The sequence below is a fragment of the Callorhinus ursinus genome, unplaced genomic scaffold, assembly GCF_003265705.2.
Source record: "Callorhinus ursinus isolate GAN/ISIS: 27379988/994484 unplaced genomic scaffold, GSC_fseal_2.0 scaffold38, whole genome shotgun sequence".
NCBI classification, from domain to species: Eukaryota; Metazoa; Chordata; class Mammalia; order Carnivora; family Otariidae; genus Callorhinus; species Callorhinus ursinus.
This window is the reverse complement of record NW_027397100.1, coordinates 4,716,222-4,739,937: the sequence shown is the minus strand read 5'-3', so window position 1 is coordinate 4,739,937 and position 23,716 is coordinate 4,716,222. Positions and strand designations below refer to the sequence as shown.

General features: G+C 42.0%; 1 protein-coding gene and 1 pseudogene across 1 annotated transcript in view; one reads left to right on the top strand and one right to left on the bottom strand.

Moving 5' to 3' along the window:
• Window positions 1-23,716, bottom strand: part of PTPRT (protein tyrosine phosphatase receptor type T) — a 1,128,529-nt gene that overhangs the window by 118,783 nt on the left and 986,030 nt on the right. The window lies entirely within an intron of this gene.
• Window positions 1,433-2,052, top strand: LOC112827123 (S-phase kinase-associated protein 1 pseudogene; annotated as a pseudogene).

The window sequence follows — 23,716 nt, the reverse complement described above, 5'->3', positions numbered from 1 at the left end:
GGGCGTGGGGGGATGGGTTAGCCTGGTGATGGGTATTAAAGAGGGCACGTTCTGCATGGAGAACTGGGTGTTATACGCAAACAGTGAATCATGGACCACTACATCAAAAAGTAATGATGTAATGTATGGTGGTTAACATAACAATAAAAATTCACAAAGTTAAAAAAATATATTATCGGGAAGAAGTTCTGTATATGGTTCTGCATATAATGTAAATAGAATATTCAAACTAATTTCGAAGAACATGTTTGGTCAGTTACTTGAAGTAGAAATAAGAAAGAAAAGTGAGTTGGATAGTTTTGATATTCTTGCCAACATGAAAAGCGCTGACATCAGGGTGGCTTTGGAGAGGAGTTTGAGCAGAGGGAGAGATTGAGATTGTATAGCAAGAATGTAAGTTATACACAGAGGGATTGAGCTGCAAGCACGAGAACCATCAGTTGGCTCCTGCAGGTCATTTCCATGTTTGGAAGAGTGACAACCAGCATAGATAAGAATAAAGAAAACTGAGTATTGGCAGAGCCATGTTGGATCACCTGCTCCCATCCCTAAACCGTCACTTAAAGGAAAATCTGGGCTACAGATGATGAACTTATCCTCATAGTACACCTCAGTTGGTTGGGATTGCTAGCAACTGTGGCAGTCTTCCACCTAGAAAATTGTGGAGTGGTTGAGGAATCAAATATAATGAGGGAAGAAAGATTTTAATCAGAAAGGCTGAGAAACTCCCATTATTCTTTGAAGACAGAAGAGTAATGAAAATTATATAAACTTTGACATAAATACACCCGAGTGAGGACGCTGACTCCGTCACTTACTGGCTGTGTGACTGGGCAAGTTACTTAACCTCTCTGAACCACAGTTTCCATAAAAACTTTCTGGCTGATTTCACTGAAAAATGAAGATAGGAAGGGAAAACTAAACATTGTGATTTATAATTGTTAGAAGTGCAATGCATCTGAGGTCAGCACAACAGAAGAAGGGATGGACATGGCCAGGGCCCTCATATATGCTACCCCTCTCTTTCTCCATAACATCTGAAACAGTGTCTTCACATCTCCCTGAATCCCCTCCTGTTTCTCCATGTTTTGTTCTCTACAGTGAGGCATGATAATTTTTCAGAAGTCCAAAGTTGAGCATGTCACCTCCCTGCTGAAGCCATTTACTGGCTGCCCACTGCCCTTCAGCTATATTCCTGATCATTAGTATGGCTTCAAGGCTCTGACCTACCAGGTTTCCACCTCTCTCATCTGCCTCATCTATGTCCCACTGCCCTGTGCTTGCCAGACTGCAGCCAGGCAAGTTCTTGTCCACCTGAGAACCTGTACATGATTCCAACCTGGAATGGTTAACCTTCTTGAGCCTTCCAAGGTCAAGGGGACTCCCATTCATCCTTCAGAGCTCAGCTCAAGTACCACTTCCTCGAGTAGTGGCCTTGTTCTCCACCTTTCTTTTCTCTTATCTGGGGCCGCTCTGTTCTTGTCAGCCTACAGCCCGCAGTCTGCCTGAGACCGAGCACCATGCCTTCAATTAAGTTGCAGAGTTCCTATGGAGAGATATCTGAGGTTGATGTTGAAATTGCCGAACAGTCTGTGACTATCAAGACCATGTTGGAAGATTTGGGAATGGATGACGAAGGAGATGATGACCCAGTTCCTCTACCAAATGTTAACACAGCAATATTAAAAAAGGTCATTCAGTGGAGCACCCACCACAAGGATGACCCCCCACCTCCCGAGGATGATGAGAACAAAGAAAAGCGGACAGATGATATCCCTGTTTGGGACCAAGAATTCCTGAAAGTTGACCAAGGAACACTTTTTGAACTTATTTTGGCTGCGAACTACTTAGCAAACATCAAAGGTTTGCTTGATGTTACATGCAAGACTGTTGCCAATATGATCAAGGGGAAAACTCCTGAGGAGATCCGCAAGACCTTCAATATCAAAAATGACCTTACTGAAGAAGAGGAAGCCCAGGTACGCAAAGAAAACCAGTGGTGTGAAGAGAAGTGAAATGTTATGCCCGACACTGTAACACTGTAAGGATTGTTCCAAATACTAGTTGCACTGCTCTGTTTATAATTGTTAATATTAGACAAACAGTAGACAAATGGCAGCAGCAAATCAGTTGTTTAAGCAGAATATTGTCCTCCTTGCATGTGTAGTTTGAGTACAGATTCCAAACTTATGGCTGAGTTTCTGCTAGTATGATCAAAAGTTTCTTTTTTCTTTGCTCTAAATAAACCTGAACTGTGGGTTCTCTGTAGAAGGTGGCATTTTGGGCTTTCCAAAACTCTCTTTGTAAAGCGATTTCTGCCTAGTTTATTGTCTAGTTAACTTTAGTTTAATGACCTTTTAAAAGTTGGCATTGTAAATAAAACAAGTTGAAAAAAGTTTTCTGAAATAGAATTAACAACATATTCTCTTTATTCATGAGTTGGAAACTGGAAAAAGGCTACCTGAGGTAAATGTTTCGAGTGGGGTTATTAGGATGTCTTCCAGCTTCCTGGAGTCAAGGAGTACCACTGGTATTGATTAGCCTGTATGTAGCAGGGCTCCTTTAATTGGATCTAAGGACTTGTTTTTGCATTTTTAATCCTCAGCTTTGAATATGTTGGCTAGAGACTCAGTTACTACTCAGTTTGTGATTTTGGGGGGAATATAACTAGCGAGTCTGTTAGCTTTTCGATTAAAAAAGACAACCCATGTGGTTATGTCATCTTATAATCATTGATCCCATGTGGGGGAAAGTTCACACTACTTGTACGTAAAAAATAATTTAACCTTTAACGTTAAAAATCTAGAAAGCATCCATCATGAATGCAAGATACTTTCAATAAAAAATAAGTTATGTAGTAGGTGGTAAATGGTTTGCTTTTGTGTACTTAACTGTGTCTCTTCACTGACTAGTAAATGAGTTAAGTATATGTACGGTTCTGTAGCTGGAGACAGCTTGCAGGCAGTTCATGTCCTAGCTCGCTGGGGCTGCTGACCTAACCCTTGGGTTCTGATGGACTGTGTCTCTTCTGACTGTCATGATCTGGTTCCCTGTAGCCAGTGCTTCAGTTCTTAACTGGTGCACGTGGCCGCACAGGACTGCACTCATTGTTCCCAGCCTCTACCCTACAGTCGAAGGAAGTTTTCTCAGTGCTTGAGATGGCTCACAAATTGTTACGTCTTTTTCGTTCCTCCTTGTGCTCCCTTTTCTCTTGCTTTCCCATTTAGCATCATCTGTATTCACATGGAGTCCTACCGCATTCTCTTCGTGTTTACCGTGAGCTGTTTTGGCTCAGATTATTCGCTGATAGTACTTTGCCTTTATACTTCACTTCTCATTTGCCCTGAATCTGTATCTTGTTTAATAAAGTCCCATATACTGTCAAAAAGACAAACAAAAAACAAACAAAAAAAAACAAAAACCACTTCCTCTTCTAGAACAGACAAACTGATCATGGTAGGGAAAAATATCCAGTCTGTGGTCACCTACTGGGTGGAGTGGGGGCAGGGTTTGACTGGGAATGGGCATGAGAGGTCTTCCTAGCCTGCCTTTATATTATTAGGGGTTTGGGCTGCACAAGTACATGGAATTGTTGAACTCATGGGATCGAAAGCTTAGGATGTGTGTATTTCTTTACATGCAAATTTTACCTCAAAAGAAAAAAAAATAGAACATGGAGGCTGCATTATTGATATGCACAGTGTAGTATTCGGGAAAGGGAAGTGTATTGATGCCTGAAATTTCCTTTGCAACGCATAAAAATTCAAGACGGATTGAGGGATGGATCGATGGGAAATAGGTGATAAAGTAAGTGTGGTAAAATGTTAACAGTAATATTTAGGTGATGAGTAGCAGATGGATGTTTACTAAAAAAAAAAACCAAACTATTAACTTTTCTGAATGCTTGAAGATATCAAAGAAAACATTTCTGTCTGTCCCTCTCCCTATCTGAGAGTATCATGTTAGATCCTAACAATATCACCGTCATGAATCACAATGTATCTTCCTGAACACAGATGTCATCTCCACGAATTACAATAATTAATAGTGATTAATAGTTCGAATAATCAATAGTGAAATTATTTATTTATTTGTTTATTTTAATATTTAGAATCCTTCTCTAGACTGTAAGCTCCATGACGGCAGGTGCCATATCTCTGTTGTTTACCACTGCATCTCTAAGATCTAGTGGTTGCTCAGTAAATATTTGTTTAGTAAATATACCTGCCTCTCTAAAATCCATCCTCCATTTTGCTGATAGATAAGATGCTTGTTTTCAAGGTTCATCTCTCATGCCTTTTTACGTCTATGGTGAGAGTAGCAAGATCTTCATTTCCTGCCTCAGTTCCATCAGCCTTGATGGGTGTAGGCAGCAAGAAGCCACATTTATCCAAATGCATTTCTTCCCCAGATAGGCTTCTGGTGATTTTTGTTATATCCAGACCCAATGTGCTTCTCTCATAGTGAAGATTGTCAGCTTCTCTAGAACTCCAGGTTGGACTGGACATGATCTGGAGTTTCTCAGTGTCTCCACAGTTGTGCTCATACTAAAAATTGCCAGCCCAGCATTTTGTGTTGGGTATGCATCGCTACACTCCAAGACCCCCCATCCTCATAGGAATATGTGTGATGGGAAGAAAAAAACCTTAAATAATGCCCGACACTGAAAACATGGCTTGTCTTATTTTCTCTCTCATTCATCAAAATCGTAATAAGACAAAGGTATGCAAAACAGTTGCAGAGTAATACTTAGCTAAACTAGAAAAACTCAATTTTGGCAGGTTTTACAATCTTTAGGCTGACAGGTGACTTTGTCTTTCATTGATGTGTAAGAAAGAGAAAATGAAATGACTAAACTTGTCTGGGAGAAAATTTAAATGTGCAACAGCTGTTTGAAATGAGTTTACCATTGTACTGGGTAGATAGCAGTCTGCTTTCTCTGTTTCAAACTATGCCCCTGGATACTTAAGCAGTTTGTGGATATAATAAACCACTAAGACAACAGCGCATTAACAGAATGGGAATAGCACAGTTTTGGTGTTACAAGACCTGAGTTTTCATCCTGGTTTTGCCACTAAATTGTCTTGTACAATTACTTTCACCTTCGTGGATCTTTTTTTTTTTTAAAGAATTCATTCATTCATTCATTCATTCATTCATTGAGAGAGAGAGTGCATGCGTGTGCACACACGGGAAAGGGAAGAGGGGGAGAGAGAGCGAGAGGGAGAAAATCCCAGGCAGATTCTGTGCTGGGCATGGAACCAACACGGGGCTCAATCCCAGGATCCTGAGATCATGACCTGAGCTGAAACCAAGAGTCAGACGTTTAACAGACTGAGCTATCCAGGTGCCCCACTTTTGTGGATCTTAACTTTATTTATTTATTTTTTTTAAAAAGATTTCATTTATTTATTTGACAGAGAGAGACACAGCGAGAGAGGGAACACAAGCAGGGGGAGCGGGAGAGGGAGAAGCAGGCTTCCCTCCGAGCAGGGAGCCCGATGTGGGGCTCGATCCCAGGACCCTGGGATCATGACCTAAGCCGAAGGCAGACCCTTAATGACTGAGCCACCCAGGCGCCCCTGGATCTTAACTTTAAAATCAGGGAGTTGGATTAGACCGTTGCTTCTCAAAATTTAACGCACATTATCTGGAGATAGTTTAAAATGCAGATTCTGATTCAGAGGGCCTGTAACGTGGCCTGAGTCTGCATTTGTAATGAGCTCCCAGGTGATACTGATTCTGCTGGTCCATGGACCTGTACTTTGAGTAGCAACGGATTAGAAGATCTCTCTAAGGGAATTTCCAGTTAAATACAATTTATGTATTAACAGTCCTAGAGCTGCTCATAAGAAAAGCAGGGGCTCTTGGGTGGCTCAGTCTGTTGGGCAGCCAACTCTTGATTTCAGCTCTGGTCATGATCTCAGGATCCTGGGATCAAGCCCCATGTTGGGCTCCTCACTCAGCATGGAATCTGCTTGAGATTCTCTCTCTCTGCTCCCCACCCCCAACTCACAGAGAGCGAGTGCACTCTCTTTTTCTCTCTAAAATAAATAAACCTTTACAAGAAAAAGGGCCAACACTATCCCTTCTGCTCTTAGTGAATGGATGAGGTACTACAGCTTAGTACTGTTCAAAACCTACCAAACAACAAATTTCAAGCAACCAGAGCTGATGGCTTTTGCTCTGAAAGAACAGATATCCAACATTTCTCTCATAAGAGCTAACAAAGCAATGTGTATCAAATGTGTGAACTAAGCAATGCATAGGTAGTGTTGTGAACTAATAAAGCACATCACAGTTTAGCCTAGCAGGCCTCAGCTGCTGAATTACTGAAGTTGATCCCTGAAATGGCAACCTACTTAGTTTAATACAGTGGATCCCAATCTTGCTGCTCTACAAGAGTCACTCGGGGAGCATATGAAATAGAGATCTCTTACTTCACACTCTGGACCTAAGAATTCAGGAGCTTTAGTTTGGGCCAGTCATGTTTGGGAACTACTGTTATAACCATATGATGGGGGAACAGGGTGATGACTTGGGGCCCGAAAGGAAATTTTGACTCAATTCCTGATGGAAAGATGGTAAAGAAGAGCAATTCCACAAGCCAGCTTCTCCAGAATCCCAGTGGCATATTCTAATGGTAATGAAGGTGTATGGGTCACAAGGGAATCACTGTTTTAGAAAAGCAGCCTCTGAATAGGATGGTAAAGCTTTAAGGACCCCTGAAAGTTGCAATGAGAAGTTTTCACCGTAATTCATTTTCTTTTCTTTTTTTTGTCTGTAGTAATGCATCAGAAGAACTGGGGTTAAATGCTGGCTGTACTATTTATTAACCAAAAGGCTTTTGGTAAATTATCGTAACATCGCACATGTCAAGCCATGTAGTCTCTATTGCTACATAAGAAATGACCCCCAAACTTAGCAACTTAAAATAACAAAGATCTACTACCTCACAGTTTCTATGGATCAGAAATCTGAGTGCAGCTTTAACAGGTACTTCTGGCTCAAGGTCTTACATGAGGTGGCGTTCAAGCTGTCTGCTGTGACTATGGTTGCATCTGAAGACTCAATGGGGAGGAATCCAATTCCAAGTTCACTCATGTGATTGTTGGAAGACTGAATTTTCTCATCGGATATTGGAGTAAGGGCCTCAGTTCTCTGCAGGCTGTTGGCTGGAGACCTCCCTGAGTTCCTTGCCCAGTGGATCTCTTCCTAAGCACAACCCCCAACATGGCAGCTGGCTTCCCACAGAGCAGGTTAATGCAAGAGTGAGAGAAAACAACCAAATGGAAGCCACAGTCTTTTTATAACCTAATATTGAAAGTTATATCCTAATACTTTGTCATATTCTATCATTACCAGCCAGTCACTAGACCCAGCCTGCATTCAAGGGAAGGGATTTTTGCATGAATGTGTAACAGGAGGCAAGAGTCACTGGGGCTATCACAGAGGCTGCCAACCATAAACTCCAGTGTCACTCCACAATGAGTGAAAGCCCCCAAAATAATGTAAATGAAAGGGGATTTACAGACATTACAGCAATATATATGTATAGGAGTATAATAATTTATTTCAAGGAGTCCAGTGAAAACTCTCCAGCTAATTTTACTCAGCTTTGCCAAGTATTCTGAGCCTCTCAGTTAATGAAGGTTCTTTAATTCTTGCAAGGCTCTAAACTACCCTCTCTACAGTCTTCCAAAGATTTTCCCACCATCTGATACTTCAAGAGAAATAAATGGTTTAATTTTCCTTACAACATGAATTGCCACTGACAACAATCTTTAATCATTAAAGAGTTAACAGTGCACTTTGAATTGCTTTACCCAGATAAAAAATTCATTCCCTAAGTAAATGAATTAGCCACATAATTGACAGTCAATTCCAGTAATAAAACACTAATTAAGTGATTCTGCTAAGTAAAAATTGCAATGTGATGAATTTGCTAAACAATGGACTAACTAATAAATTTCATGCTAAATAAATGGCTTGGAATGGTGACTAAACACCATGTCTAGGGTCAGTCAAAAAGGCAACCATGCTTTTAGAAAACAATGACAGAAATGACTGTACCAGCTAACATCCCTAACAGCATTACACTGGGCTCCTTGCCAAGCAGGGACCAAGTGAATAAGTGTGAATGGGGTAGATGTACTAGATTAGGGGGTGGGGGCAGGGAAATCACTATGGATATAGAATGGGTGAGAAGCCTAAATGAGAACTTGGAATAGTCTAGTATAGTCACACTGGAGTCATAGCACAACCCAGCATTGGGTAAGCAGAGGCAGGATTCAATGCTAGACCTTACTGGGCTAAGTTCGGAATCAGCACCAAGGAGAGACCCTGGGAGCAGCGGCTTCAGGAGAGATTTCTATCAATGTGTATGTTTTATCATGGACAAGGAAGCTGAAGGTTAAAAAGCTTGCTCAAAGCTTCAGAAGGCTAGCATGGCAGTAGGACTCAGTCCTCATAGGTATAATGGTATGTGTTGTCCTTTAGAAGCATCTTGGGTTAATCCCATTTACAATGATGCCTTCTGGAAGGATTTAGATTCAGAGAAGTCCATGCTTCCCTTGGGCTCCACTCATTTGGATTTTCAAATCCTATACAACAAAGAACAGTGCAGGCTTTTCATCATTAAAACCTTGTTCTCTAGACCCTTGAGCTGGAACAGGGCCTTGGTTTCCTTGCTTTTCCTTGAATACATCAGGCATCTTGGGAGCCTCTAGTAGGAACATCCTTCCCTGATTTTCCCAGACATTAGGATGATCCATAAGGAAATAAGGTTGGAGAAGGGTAAGCAGTGCGTGGGGTAGGGAAAGAAAAATCAGAAGCACAAAGCCCTCCGGAAGAGAAAGAGAAGGTCGTGAGGGGAGAGACAGCAGGGGCCACACAGTAGTTCTGAAGAGTGCTCCTTCTGTTTTCCAGGCGTGCACTGAATGATGGGAGTCCAAGGAAGCCAGTATTTGGTGATGAGGCCTTTTAAATTAATCATTAAGACAAAGATACCAAGATTAGAGTTTCCAAGAAATGGAGTTGCAAAGTATACCCCATATATCTTTCTCAGACTAGTGCAATGGTCTCCCCTCTGGTTTCCTCATCCCCACCATGGGATCAAAACCTGAGTAATCTTAGTCACCTCCATGCTTAAAGGTTTTTGTTCCAGTAACACACAAGAACAATTGGCCGACTACAGAATAGTTAAAAGTGAATCACTGTGATCCATCTTGATCACAAAATTGACATAGTGAGTCATTCAACAAATACTGATCAAGCATATATTATATGCCAAGTCCTATACTAGTCTCCAGGGGTACAGTGGTAGCCAAAAACAGGAGTGGTCTCTGCACTTGGGAGCTTATAGACTAGTGAAGAAGGCAAATTTGAACCAAAAAACTCTTCAATGAACAAACATTTGCATACATGATACTTGTGATACATGCTGAGAAGAACTAGAACACAGTGCTAGTAGAAAAAAAAAAGGTCACTGTTTAGATAGGTGATTGGGAAGCCCTCAAAAGTTAACAGTTCATCATAGATCTGAAGGATAAATAGGGGCCAAACAATGAATGACAGCAAGAATATTCTGGGAAGAGGGAATAGAATTGTGAAAGTCATGATGTTGGAAAATAGTGTTTTCAAAGCATAGGAAGAAAATCAATATAATTGGATTATAGTGAGAAATCCAGACAGTGGGCAAAGATGAGACCAAAGATATAGATAGGAATCAGATCATTCTTAACCTCATAGGCCATGAGATGCATTTTAGCTTCATCCTGGGAACAATGGGAAGTCCGTGTCAGGCTTTTAGCTGGGCAGTGACATGGTGAAATTTGCATCTTTTAATTGCAGAACAAGGCTAGGCAATTAACTATTTTATAAGTAAAGTATAATAATGATACTGAATTATTAGGCAAGCCTCTGCTGATGATCAATTTGAAAGGAGAGTGATGGGACAAAATAAGAAGGGTTATTGATGAGAGAGAGCCCAGGGACAGATGTGCAAGTGCATGCATTTGCTAGAGCACAGCTGGCTGAAGACTCAGTGGAGGACCACATAAGTCTTCACTGCAGCAGCAGCAGAAGTGACTCTGCTATTTTGGAAAGACTCTCTTACTTTCTGAGCCTCTGTCACATCTGTAGATCTAAAGGAATTTCATCCTACCTAGATCAAAGACCCTGAAGATGAAAGGGGTTTTCACCATGGAAAAACTGAACTGACCCAATGAGATATTAGCTGAAAAAGGATACTCATTTAAAAAAACCAAACATGTCTAAGTATTTTAGGGCACTAAACCACCAAAATATTGACTGATCAATAAAATATGGAGCAAGGAGGGAGATCTAATCAATACTTCTGGATTTAACAACAGTCCCAAGAATAGAATGTCATAGAGTAGATACTCTTACCACCTGCTTCATTACAAAGATTTGGTTACACTAGTTGGGTTGTAGTGACTATTAATGCTGTAATCAGGTATATGTATATGTGTGAGTGTGGGTATGGATGTGTATGTAAAATAAAATTTCCATGGGCACCACTATTTTGTGCTGTCACTTTCCTTGAATCTGATATACACAGAGACCATACCTACTTTTTGCTGGCCTTAATAACTCCCACTCCAATAACAGTCTCCTCATTGTTGCTAGGATGATCTTTACAAAATTAGACTCAACCCTGCCCCTCCACTTCTTAAGATCTGTGTTAGCTCCTTGCTGAGAACATAATAAATTCCCAACTTGCAGGTTTTTGAGGCCCTTTAAGACATAGTCCTTGATTACCTTTCCAAGTTAGTCTCCTACCACTTAATCTCATGGAACTAACACTCCAAAAGTTCAGAACACTCCTAATTACAAGTCCAAAAGAAGGGACTTCCTGAGAAAGGGTCAGGGTTGGTTTGACTTCAAGGACAATCAGCACCTTGGACAAAGACCCTAAGTTCTCTCTCCACTCTTCACATTTTCTCTCAGGCCCTATGGAGAAGTTAACATTACTGATGTGTTTTAGACACTGTATTTTAGAGAATACATTTACATTTACAGGGAGCTACACAAGAGAGAAAAAGCCCTTTCTAAATTCTGAAAATCTTCAGAGATGCTGCTAGACCATGTGCTAGTAATGGAAGAGTTATCAACCTAACCAAGGTAGAAACTGGAGATCTAGAAAATATTCCTATTTATTCTTGATTATATTAGCTAAGTAGGCTTTCTCACACCTCTGTGCCCTTGTACATGTACTCTCTTCTTTTAGAACAGTGAGGTGGTTTATCTCCAAGATGACTACCACTGATTCTTGCCCTTCCTGTAGGCATATGCCATCTCCCTGATTGAGAGATGGAGTCTGTTTCTCTACTCTTAGGCTGGCTGGTAACTGGTTTTAATAATGATAAGCCACAGAAGTGATGTTAGCCAGTTCTGGCCAGCAGAAGTGATGCCTAGTTTTTAAGAGACTGGCATTCCTCCTGGCTTTCTTGGAACATTCACTCTGGGGGAACATTCACTCAACCATCATGCAAGAAGTCTGATTGCCTTAAGTCTGCCATGCTAGAAGGGAGCCTAAGTTAGATGCACAGGGACAGAGCAATACCAGCTAGTGCCAGATGTTCTAGTCATTTCAACCCAGGGGTCAGATGTGCAAATAGAAGAACTATTTGGGCATTCCATCCCTAGCAGATGCCACTTAAGGAAAAACTGAGGCCCCAGACATATGGACCTCAGATAACTGTCCCAGTCATTTCCAGCCATTAAAGTCATTCTAGCTGTCTCCTCATTTTCACACAGACACAAGATATCCCTGCTATGCCTTGCCCAAACTCCTGGCCCACAGAATTTCAAGCAAAATACAATGTTGATTTAAGCCATTAAATGTTGACGTGGCATGTTATAAGAAACCAAAGAACAATGACACATTTCTCCCTTTCTGTCTTGACAAACTCATACCACTCATCCTTTAAAATTCAACTCCTCCATGTTTTCCTTGATATGTTGATACAGCCTGGGAAGCCTAGTTCCATTTCCTACTGATATTCTATCAACTCACTTTGGCTTCTTCTCACCTAGTAAACCAACATGACCCAAAACCCTTCTTTTTATCTAGTAAGTGAGTTGCGATAACTAAAGAAAGAGCTCAGCTCCCAGAATAAGGGGTGAAAAGAAGCCACCTCTCTATGACCATAGAAATTGGATCCATGTAATAGGTGCCCATTGTCTCCCAGTACCTTCCCAGACAAGTGATGTTCCCATGGCTACTTGTGAGGCCATCCAGCAGTGGAGAACCACAATGAGCTGCTACATCTGCTTCCTATATTTACTATTGTTTTTTTTTTTTTTTTTTTGCTTCTTCTGCTGGCAGAGCCAGAAAGCAATCCATCTGAGTTTTGCCCTTATTTGTGTGTGGTCTGAAGACTACCAACTGTTTTTCTTTTTCCTAGAACTGGAGGAATGATTGTATCACATTCCCAGACCAGCCAATAGTTGACCACTTGAGGATATTTTGAGTAGCAGTTCCCACTTTTGCAGGAACCATGAAAAGGGACTTGTAAAATTCCTTTGGTGTTGGCAGACTAGGGATTGGTCACAGGGGGTGGGAGACATGGTAAGATCTGGATATCAATTGACTGGCAAAAAAACATTCTTTGATTCCTTTGTCTGCATATACTCAATTCTGGATGCAGAAAACAGGACAATAGTGTATAGTGTCAGCTGTACCAAGCTCTCTAAATATTCCTTCTTATTCTGACTTAGTATATAGGATTGCTTTGTCTGAGTCCCGTCTGTCTAACATCCAACAACTCATTTATCCATTCAACTAAATAAGCATTTTTGGGTATCAGTTCTGTGCCACACACCACAAGGGTAGGACCTTAAACAAACACATTTGGAAGATGAAGTCAGTGCTGAGAAACAAAAGGGGAACAAAATTCTTTGAAGCACCTAACAAAGGAATCCAATCTGGTCTGGGGAGAAAAGGGTTAGGAATGGAAGAAATCTGTGAGCTGAGATTTAAAGGAGTCAGTTAGGAAAAGACTATGGGTATAGCCAGATGAGGAGTTTTGAAAACATTTCTGTTAAGTGCTAGAGAGTAAATAATTTAGGCTTTGTGGGCTAGATGGTCTCTGCGGCCATCACTAAACTCTATTGATATAGCACAAAGGCAGCTATATATAGACAGTTTGTAAACAAATAAGCATAGGTGTGTTCCAATAAAGCTTTATTTACCAAAACAGAGATTGGGCTGCATGTGGCCTATGGGCTACAGTTTGTGCACCCTGCATGAGACAGAGCAATCGTATGGACAAAGGCCCTGTGGTAGAAGGAGTATAGAAAAGGTGAACCACCGAGAGAGGAAGGTAATATAACTGGAGCTCACAGAGAAGGAGGCAGTGATATGCAAGAGCTTGGGAGAGGTGGACAGTGCAAGACCTGTATGTAAGGTAAGGATGAAGACTTTGGTTTGTAGCTTAAGAATAATTGGAAGCTACAGAATTGTTTTAAGCCAGGGAAGGATGAGGCAGCATGTTCCAATTTGCATTTGCTTAGTTGTTAAGAATATGGACTAGAGAATGACAAGGATGAATCTGATGATTATTTAGGGGCTGTGGATCTTACTGAGGTAAGAGATGGTGGTAACTCAGACAAAGATGGAGGGGGTGGGTGTGGATGGGTTCTAGCTATATGGAAGACTTAGAATAATCAAAATGTGGTGTAGAACTGGTTGTTGAAGGTAAGGGAAAGGAACACGTTGAGATGAGTGCACTGTATCTATGATGAATGTATCCTTATTGTTACATCGAATGCATCTCCTCTTGCTTTGGTGCTAAGGAACTGAAACCTTATTTTCATTTCCAGCCTCCACATAATTAGGAAGTCAACTTGCATGGTTGGTGAGGTGAAAAGTAAATCACTTGAAGAGAGATGGTTCCAATTTTAGTATATGTGCTGCCGAAGCGAGCACACTTGAAGAGAGATGAAGCACATGGATAATGGGCCAGGATGGCTTCCCCTCACCAGACACCACTCTCCTTGCAGCTTCCCACACATATCTCTACCAGAGGAATCATGCCAGATCACTGTTGTCTGCCTTCCCTATGGGCTTTTTAAGGGAAGAACTGCCTTTTTCTTGTTAATGTCACCAACACCTTGTATTCTGGTTGGGGGAATCTCCTCACTTGAAATCTGTACACTCTAGACGTAGGTATGGGTGACAGATGTATTAGATGTGGTGTGGGTAGTTCTCTCAGTTGAGTCAGGAGCATCTCAATGATACCGTCCTCCAGAAATACGTAGAGCACCATTCAGAGAATGATGAGGATTATGATGGGGACAGACAGATTTTGCCTGTCCTTGGCCCTCTGATCTTTTCTTCTACTTCCTCAAATGCTACTTCTTAAAGATGTTCCCTTTCCAAAACTCTACTTCCTGTCTATACTTCATACCTGCTGCCCATCTCTGTGAGCAAAAAATTTTAGGTGGGCTCCTTGAACTGTGTGATGGATCCAACCCTATGACTAGACCTTCATCAACTTCCCAAGATATATAATCCACTCCCAACCCACTAACATAAATCAGACTTCAGGTTCTTTGAATTTCTACTTTGAATCAAAAAATTCTGCTTTGAATATTGAGACTCTATCATAATTCAGGCTGAGTAGATAGCCATGAGGCCACTTAATCCATTAACTTCTTCACACACTCTGAGTTCCATCTCAGAGTCCAGGTGGATGACCAGAAGGTTCTGCATTTGGATCCTATTCACACAGTCCCTTTTAGAGTCCCGTGTTTTGCCCTCAGTTGTGACTACTTTTCTATGGGCACTCCTAATATATAAATCCTGGTTCAGCATTCTGGCTCTTCCATTAACTTGCTAAGTGACCCAAGGCAATGTGTTTCATCTCAATGGGCCTCAGTTTCCTTATTCATGGCAAAGTCTTCAATCACCTTATGTACACAATGTAGCAAATATTTTTATCTCTAGGCTGCACCCCTCTGCTGAACTACAGGCCCACAGATCCAGCTGCCTACATGACATCCCTTCAATGACTCAACAGCACCCTCCAGCCTAACCCGACTAGATGTAAACTCCCCCTCTTCTGCTCCAAATCTGGCCTCTTCCCGTGCTCATGATCTCATTTAATGTCATCACCACCCACTTAGGCTGAATATGAGCAGAAAAGAGAAGATTCTGGACTAAGCTCTGGGATGCTTCAATGGTTAGAAGTTAGGAAAAAGAGGAGGAATGGATAACAAAGAAGGAGAAGAAATGGCTGAGGAGGAAGGAGGAATACCGGAAAAGGAAAAGTCAAGCAAAGAAAGTGTTTCAAGAAAGATGAGGTGCTGATAGGTTAATCATATAAACCCAGGTTCAAACCCAGATTTGACCTCTTGGTAGCTGGGTGCCCTTGAGTAAGTTACTTAAATTCTCTGAGCCTCAGTGTCCCTAATCTGCCTCATAGAGTTGTTAAGAATATGAAATGAGGCATGTAAAGTGCTTTGTCCAGTAATTACACATGAAATGTTAGCTAGGAGAATTATTATTTATGCTTTCAACTCACCAAGGCTGTAGCACCGAGCTGAGGGAAAACAAAACAAAAAACCTGGTCTCTAAGCTTGGTTTATTCTGCTACCTAGCAACTATATATTTACATTTTCAACTTCACTTCTTTATCCCTGATTACTTTAACAAGCACTTTCTAAGTGCCCTCTTGTAATTCAGGACTACCTATGAGATACAGAGAACAATCTATTTTCTTCTCAAGATGTAGTGGACTAGCATAAATTGCCCAAAGCAAATTTAGCTTTGTAGCTTTACTGAAGCCTCTTTGAGAAGGAACAGCTGGGCCAGCTCACAATGAAAGTAAAGGTCCATAGCTGATAAAATGCTGTTCCTACTTATCTACAATGGGAAGCTGAATCTATACAAATCAAAGAGAATATCGGGCCAGCTTTCAACAACATGCAAAGACGCCTAACACTGGGATCACTCTAATTTCCAAACAGGTTGCCCTTCCTGTAAAGTGAATTGAAGTAGGCTACAAATTTAAGATTCTTCTCAGGCAGGTTCCAGCTACTGTTCCAGCCATATGCCCTCAACACAGGACACTCTGTACTCTAAGCCCCCTTTTCTGAGCCCACCATGATCCTTTTCCAAGCCTTTGTCCCCTCTACCAGGCACAATCTTCCCCTTCCATCTCCCTCAAGTCAAAATCCATTCTCTCACATAGTATTGTCTAAGGCAGAATCAATCACTTGTTAAGCCTATGATGAGTGTTCCTAGGTCACTATATACATCTTTTCTCTATCACTTATCACATTTATTGAAACTAATCCATGTATAAGTCTCCTCTTGGAGGACAATAATATCCTTGAGGGCAGAGACCATGCCTTATTTATTCTTACAACCCCTACATCACTTGGCATACAGTTGGGATTCAATGAATATTTAAAGGAACACCTGAGTTCCCATAATCAGGAGATGAAAAGCATAATTCTATTTGAGAAGATTCTGTTTGTGCAGAAATTGGATTGGGGAGTCTACAGAAGACAAACCATTATTGACCACATTTCATTCATCCAAAGGAGACCGTGGGACATAAACTAGAGTGGTCACAGCCCCCAATTCTAGCCCAGTTTCTTTTGCTGGTGACTCAATGAGTGACCCTGAGGAAACTCTCCGGGACTCAATACTTCATGTTTAAGATGGGGAGGTTGGATCAGATGGTGTCTAAGGTAATTTTTAGTTCTGATTGTCTATTATGTCCCTTTTTGAGTTTAATATTCTTCTCTGAAACTTGTGTTAGTTTAACTTGGTGTTTGTGATACACAGTTTGTCTACTTTTTCAAGGCCACTTAAATTTCCATTTTGCACTTCCAGGGAATAAATAATTCCATTCAACTTTGGGTTGCCAGGAATTAAATAAGTGTGTCCTTTAACCTGTCAGCCAAGTGGATGATTACAAAATATTCAATAATCCCTGTAAAATATTCAGTAAAACTGGAGGTGGCAAGCTTGTAACATTCAATTCTTCTCCTAGATTCAATTTAATCTTGGAGCAACCAGAAAATATAATTGTCCTTGCAAACAATTTCGTGCATTTTTTTTTTATTTCTCTTCATGATGTTCCATTGAGCTCTTGGTTTCACTGTGTGACTCATGATTGCTTTTCCTTGTAAATTTCCACTCCTTCCATTCTGACTCTTAGGTGGTTTGCTATTCAGACAAAAGGAGAGAAAGCTCCAGAGACTGTTGGGAAAGAATGCCTATAAATGGGTCACAGCTATAAATGGGTTTTAGCAATCTTAAGGCCCAGTACCTCCAAGTAGCAATGCTTTCTTGGTGCCTCCACCCTGAGAAATGGGGAGTTAGCCTGTCTCCCCCAGTGTGCTGTAACTCTACCATTATCAGAGACAACTTGGTACATAAAGAACAAGGCCTTTGGAGTCTGACAGTCCCAGGCTTTACCTGGAGCCAGTGACTCAAACTCGAGTGTGCATCAGCATCACCTGTAAGCCTTGTTAAAAACAGTGATGGCTGAGCCCCACCCCCAGAGTTTTGGGTTCAGTATGTCTCGGGGGGGGGGGCCAAAGAAGTTGCTTCCAAAGAGTTCCCATGTGATGCTGATGCTTCTCATTTGGGGACCACATTCTGAGAACCACATAATGACTCAGTACCCAGTATCTGTGGACTTCAGTTTCTTTCTTTATAAAATGGGAAAAGTAACACCTGTGATTTAGTGGCTTGGTCTTGGCTGTAGGCATGTCAGATCCTGGTTTCAGTTCCAGCTCTGCTACATAAAGCTATAAGCCTTAGGCAAATTCCTACTGTTTAAACCTCAGTTTCCTCACTTGTAAATCATCAGGGACAATCATAACACTTATTTTATCTTCCCAACAAGATAATGCACATAAAACACTCAGCTGGAAACAGGCACATAATTAATGATCAATAGATGATAGCTGGTATTAGGAATAATAATAATCTAATAATTAGTGCATTTTGAGGTTCCAAACTGGGAGGATTAAATGAGCTCACTGGCTGACACAACCAGAAATAAAAAATACCTTAGTAGGCTGGGATAACAGGGTCAAATCTAATGAGAAGATATGGCACAGAGGAAATATAAAGTCCTTTGTCTGGGCCCCCCAAAATCATATTTACTTGGGCTGAATGAGGCAACCTTAGTTGGAAGCCATGAGCTCTGCATTAGGTAGATATGTGATGGACATATGGAGGTTCACTCAAATGTGAGCAGTGTATTCTGAACCCAGAATTGGAATCCAGAGTGAGGGTGATGGAGGCTCTCTAAACTTCCAGTAATTGAACCTAATGCAGAGAATCACATTCATCTTGGAGATCCATGCACTCCATGGACACGGACCAAATGGAGACAGAGGTGCCAACTGAGATTTTGAGCAGACCGGAAAACAGAAAGGTATCCCAAAGGAGGCTGATGGCTGATGTGGGCTGCTCAGCCCGAGGGGAGGACCTGCAGGGCACACACATGGCCGCAGTCCGACAGCATGGGGTGGGAGGTGGGTACTGCAGGAAGAGAAAGACTGACTTCACTACCTTATGTGAGATCAGAGGGCAGACAAGGGCTAGCATATGGTTGCTGGCCAATACATTCTTGGGCACAAAAAAAAAAAAAAAACAGGAATTAAATGGATGGAAGTTACATACAGCGAAGGCAGCTTAAAAGGAGAGAGAGTTCACTACCAGAGGAATTGGAACCAGATATGGGCTTAGAGCTAGAAGATCTTCATTTGAGTTCTAGATCAATCACTGGTTCTCTGATTCACACATTCAAACAAATACTCAATGGGTATCAGATGGCCCAGAGAGTTTGGGTAGCGGTCAGGGTACACACTGGTCGGCGGTCATGGAGAACCAAGGAGTCCATGCTTAGGACATTAGCCTTTCCCTCAGGAGCCACAAGGAGCCACTGAAGGGTTTTAAGCAAAAGGAGGGAGGGTCAAGTTGGAGTACTGCAAAGACAGGACAGTGGAAATGTATTAATGTATTGAATTTAGGATTCCTTATGACACCAGGATAGTAATTCCTACCCTGGTTGCAGTCCTTCGAGAAGAAGAGATAATTCAGCATCTAGCAAAATGACTGCCCTAGCAGGTGCCAAACAGAGTGAAGGTATCATTAGCAATCCTTAACATCACTTATCATCAAGGGCATAGCATCTCAAGGGAGGGTCACAGCCAGACCAATCTTCCCAGAGACCCATTTCTCCAGCTGGCTCAATATCCTCCTGACAGGGTAAAGGACTCTTCCTAAGGAGTTTAAGGCAACCTCAGCCATTATAATTTAAAGTCATGATCTGTATTCCTGATTTGAATCACTTTAGTTACATAATATGTTCCTAAAATAATCAGGTGAAAATTCTGCCTGGTGCTTCCTTCTGCCCGCCCCATCTCTGCCAAGCCATTGTGCAGGGTATCAAGCTTGGACATTCCCTGATGTATCCCCAAGGACATCCTTTCAGTAGGTCTATGGGCTGAAGGTCATGGAGGACCATTAGGTTTCAGGATCACCCCTCCTTATCAGCAGCAAACATCTCTGAGGCCACAGCAAGCTCTGACGCTACCAGATACATTTTTGGTTGCACTGGAGGTACAAAGTCCAGGGAAGAGTCCTGTGGCTCTTTTTGCAGGCAGGCTGCTATTGCAGCCCCTGGTGGGCTCTGCAAAAATCTTTGTTGTCGGAGCACCTGTTCCCCTCATGGGCTGCGAGCTCTCTGTGCCCGGGGCCATCCCTTGCTCTTCTCTCTCTGTATCAATCTAGGGCTTTGTCCAGATCAGGAACGCCCGAGGATGGGGCCATCTGATCTACAGTCCCACCTCCTAGGAAGCTCCGATGGGACGATTCCCACAGATCCTGCCTGTTAGAGCATCCCCTGGGGCAGCTGCCTCCCTGCAGGCTCTCAAGTGGATAGAGGAACCAAGAGGAGGTGCTGTCCTCCCAGCTGGTAGGTCAGTTCCCCTTAATCTCCTTTCTCTCCTTCACCTCGGCTTATGGTGGGCAGAAAGCTAAAGGTTGGAGGGAAGACAAAGACGGTTTGGGGTCTAGACCTCACTATCGATTCATCATGTGACTTAAGGAAGATTTTTTCAGTATCTCAGAACACCACTTTCAACTGTAACATGGGTTTGGTAATAAACATACCACTGTACAGGGTTCTGTGAGGACAGATGAAGATGTGTATTTGAATGTGCTTATCCCAGAGCCTGGCACCTTGCGGGAATCTGACTGGCTCCATGTCAGTGCCCAGCCCCGGGCCTCTATGTGGGACACAGCTACAGTAGCAGCTTCTGCCCACATGGGAGAAAAGCTGGCTGGCCATGGGGAGAAGAGTGGTGCTCCCCCTTTCTCCTAGCCGTCAGCGGCTACCATTCATGGTCCAGGACAAGGAATACTGGTTCTGCAGTCAGATAACCCTATTTGGCTTCTAATCCCATCCCCACTCTTTGTGTGTGCGAAGTTGGGCTTATTTATTTCAGCTCTCTAAGACTCAGTTCCCTCATTTATGAAGTGGGAATGATATCTAATTTACAGGGTTCCTAGGAGACTTAAGGGTGGGATTTATACAAAGCATATGGTCTAGTATGTACGGGGTGCCAATGAAAGTTACCTTCCTTTGGGCTTTTGCTACTAGAAAGCTCAGTACAAATCGCAATTTGAAAGTTACCAGCCTGCATATTTAGATTACTTTTTAATATAATGCAATTACATTTTAATCCAACCTGGTCTTGATCTTGTCTTCATTTATGTGTTCCCAATCTTGATTATTTATTTCTCTTATTACTGTTTTACTGTAAGTACTTTTATTGGATATGTTCCCAAATTCTCTGCAGAGCTAGATGGATAGAATCAAACTGATGTCAGGAGAAACGGATCCTTAATATGACTCTGCAAATGCCTCTGTGATTGGGGCACGGAGTCTCTCTGAACTCAGTTTCCTTGTCTGTAGAATGGGAGTAATAAAAAACCTACAAGCTATCTTATGGTGCACGAATAAGTGCACCTTGTTTCCTTGTCTGTAGAATGGGAGTAATAAACCTACAAGCTATCTTATGGTGCACGAATAAGTGCACCTTGTTTCCTTGTCTGTAGAATGGGAGTAATAAAAAACCTACAAGCTATCTTAGTTTCAGTTTCCTTGTCTGTAGAATGGGAGTAATAAAAAACCTACAAGCTATCTTATGGTGCACGAATAAGGATCTTTGGCTCCAGCATTTTGCAAAAGCACTTTTGTAAACTATGAAAAACTTAGTAGAAGCACTTGTTATATGTGAGACACTACTTTATACATGCCTCAGAATGCAAACAGTGTATGTCCTCCTTGTAAGGGACAAGGGGTTAGTGATTTCCTTAGAATAGATAACATCTAAGGAAGGACCAGGTGAGAATGACCGCATGAAGCCACCACATGTCTATTCCACACCCCCGGCGTTAGGCTGCTTGAGGCCAGGACCCCCGGGTTCCAAGGAGTAACAGCTAGGCTCTTATCTTTGCTCTAATCGGTTCCTAGAGGCCTGAGTGGACACATACGCCAGGCCACCATCTTCATCATATGCCAGACCCCCCAGACCCCAAAAAAGACCAGACTCCCTCCTTTCCTTTCTGAGTCTCCCAGACACTCTGTACCTTCACTCTCTTTATACCTTCGATAAACTCTGCTTTCACCTCCTGCTGGCTTGTGTTTGGTTTCTAGCCTGTGCACAGCCGGGACCTCTTGGCTGCTCCTGCGGGAACCCCTCTGGGTCCTTGGACCTGGCCCGCCAGCATCACTATCACAGAAATTCAACAGGGATTTGTTTTGAAGCACTTTGATTTGGACTGAAAATGAACACAGAGACAATGACACTATGAACAAAAGATAAAGAAGACAATGTAAGCATGGATATAAAAAGACACCATCGGAAGGAAGACACAGAAAATTATCCCAGTGGGTGAAAGATCTCAGAAAAAAAAAATAACAATCAGGTACACAGGGCAAGAAGATCAAAATGAGATTACTTAATAAAAGCCAGCATTTCTTCAAACCAAAGACAACGCACATTGTTTGTCCTTGAAATGTGATGTACACTCAAGAATGCTGCAGCAAAGCCAGGCCCAGCGCTGACAGAGCCCTATCACCCTTGCAGCCCAGAGGTCATTGTTCCCATACAAAATCCAGAGGCTTGTCTGAACCGCTGCTGCACAATGTAGCAGTCATTTGGAATAGAAAGCCCCAGAAATCAATGTATGCAGGGAGATGCGGAGTTTAAATTAGGCAAGAGCCCACCTGTTCAATAATGAAATAATTGCTCAGGGCCCATTCTTCTGTAATCTTTTCTGATGAGACATGTATTCTTGGGCTCTGCCTTTCTCAGTGCTTCCTCGACATTTGCAAATCATCTCAGGGCCTCCTAAAACTGATGCAGGAGCCAGGCAGTCAATTCCCTAATGCCACGAAAATAGATTCAATTTTACATACATCAGGGTGATTTCAGAAGCAATTTCTACATCTCTAGTGTAAGCATTACTTACATTTTTCCCCCTCAAATCTCATCCCAGCGGTTCCACAGGACATTTTAAAAGGTATGTGATACATTCCAGGGCATTAAAAAGAATCCCCAGGGCGTGTTTGTGGCTGTAGCCTGAGGACACCAGATGCACAGATAGAGTCCTAAAATATTCAGTGACTCAAACAAACGCAAAATTTCTTAATAATTGAGTATACTGCCAATTGAATTTTTCTCCTGTCTTTCTAAAAGCAGTATCATTAAAATGTATATGCAGGTATGTCTGTGTATATATGTGTTTGCCTGTGTACATACGGGTATGTCTGTGTGTGTATGTGTATTAATCACACACACATATCAATCATTTGGAAATATTGTCTCTCTTTACGTTGAAGATGTCTAATTTGATTCTACTGGATAGCTTTCCTCTTCCCCCCTGGCCGGCTAATCTACCTGGGTCTTGGGTGTTTTCCTCTTAAGAGCCTAAGTTTTAGCCCATGGGGAAAATAGTGGTGATGTTTCCCCTTGAAATCCAAAAAATTGGTGTTAACCAGGTTTTCACTTGAGATCAGAAAGCTTAAGGTCAAAGACCTAATTTTGAGGTCATGTATCTCTATAATATTTTTGTCATTCAGTCTTCCCAGGGCATTTTTACAAATGGAAAAAAGTGTGCCCAAGAATCTGGCCTAGCCAGAAAATTAACAAGTCAGGGAACGACAGATGTTGGCGGGGATGTGGAGAAAGGGGAACCCTCCTACACTGTTGGTGGGAATGCAAGCTGGTGCAACCCCTCTGGAAAACAGTATGGAGGTTTCTCAAACAGTTGAAATTAGAGCTACCGTTCGATCCAGCAATTGCACTACTGGGTATTTACCCCAAAGATACAAATGTAGGGACCCGAAGGGGTACATGTACCCCAATGTTTATAGCAGCAATGTCCACAATAGCCAAACTGTGGAAAGAGCCAAGATGCCCATCGACAGATGAATGGATAAAGAAGATGTGGTATATATACACAATGGAATATTATGCAGCCATCAAAAGGAATGAGATCTTGCCATTTGCAACGACGTGGATGGAACTGGAGGGTGTTATGCTGAGTGAAATAAGTCAATCAGAGAAAGACATGTATCACATGACCTCACTGATATGAGGAGTTCTTAATCTCAGGAAACAAACTGAGTGTTACTGGAGTGGTTGGGGG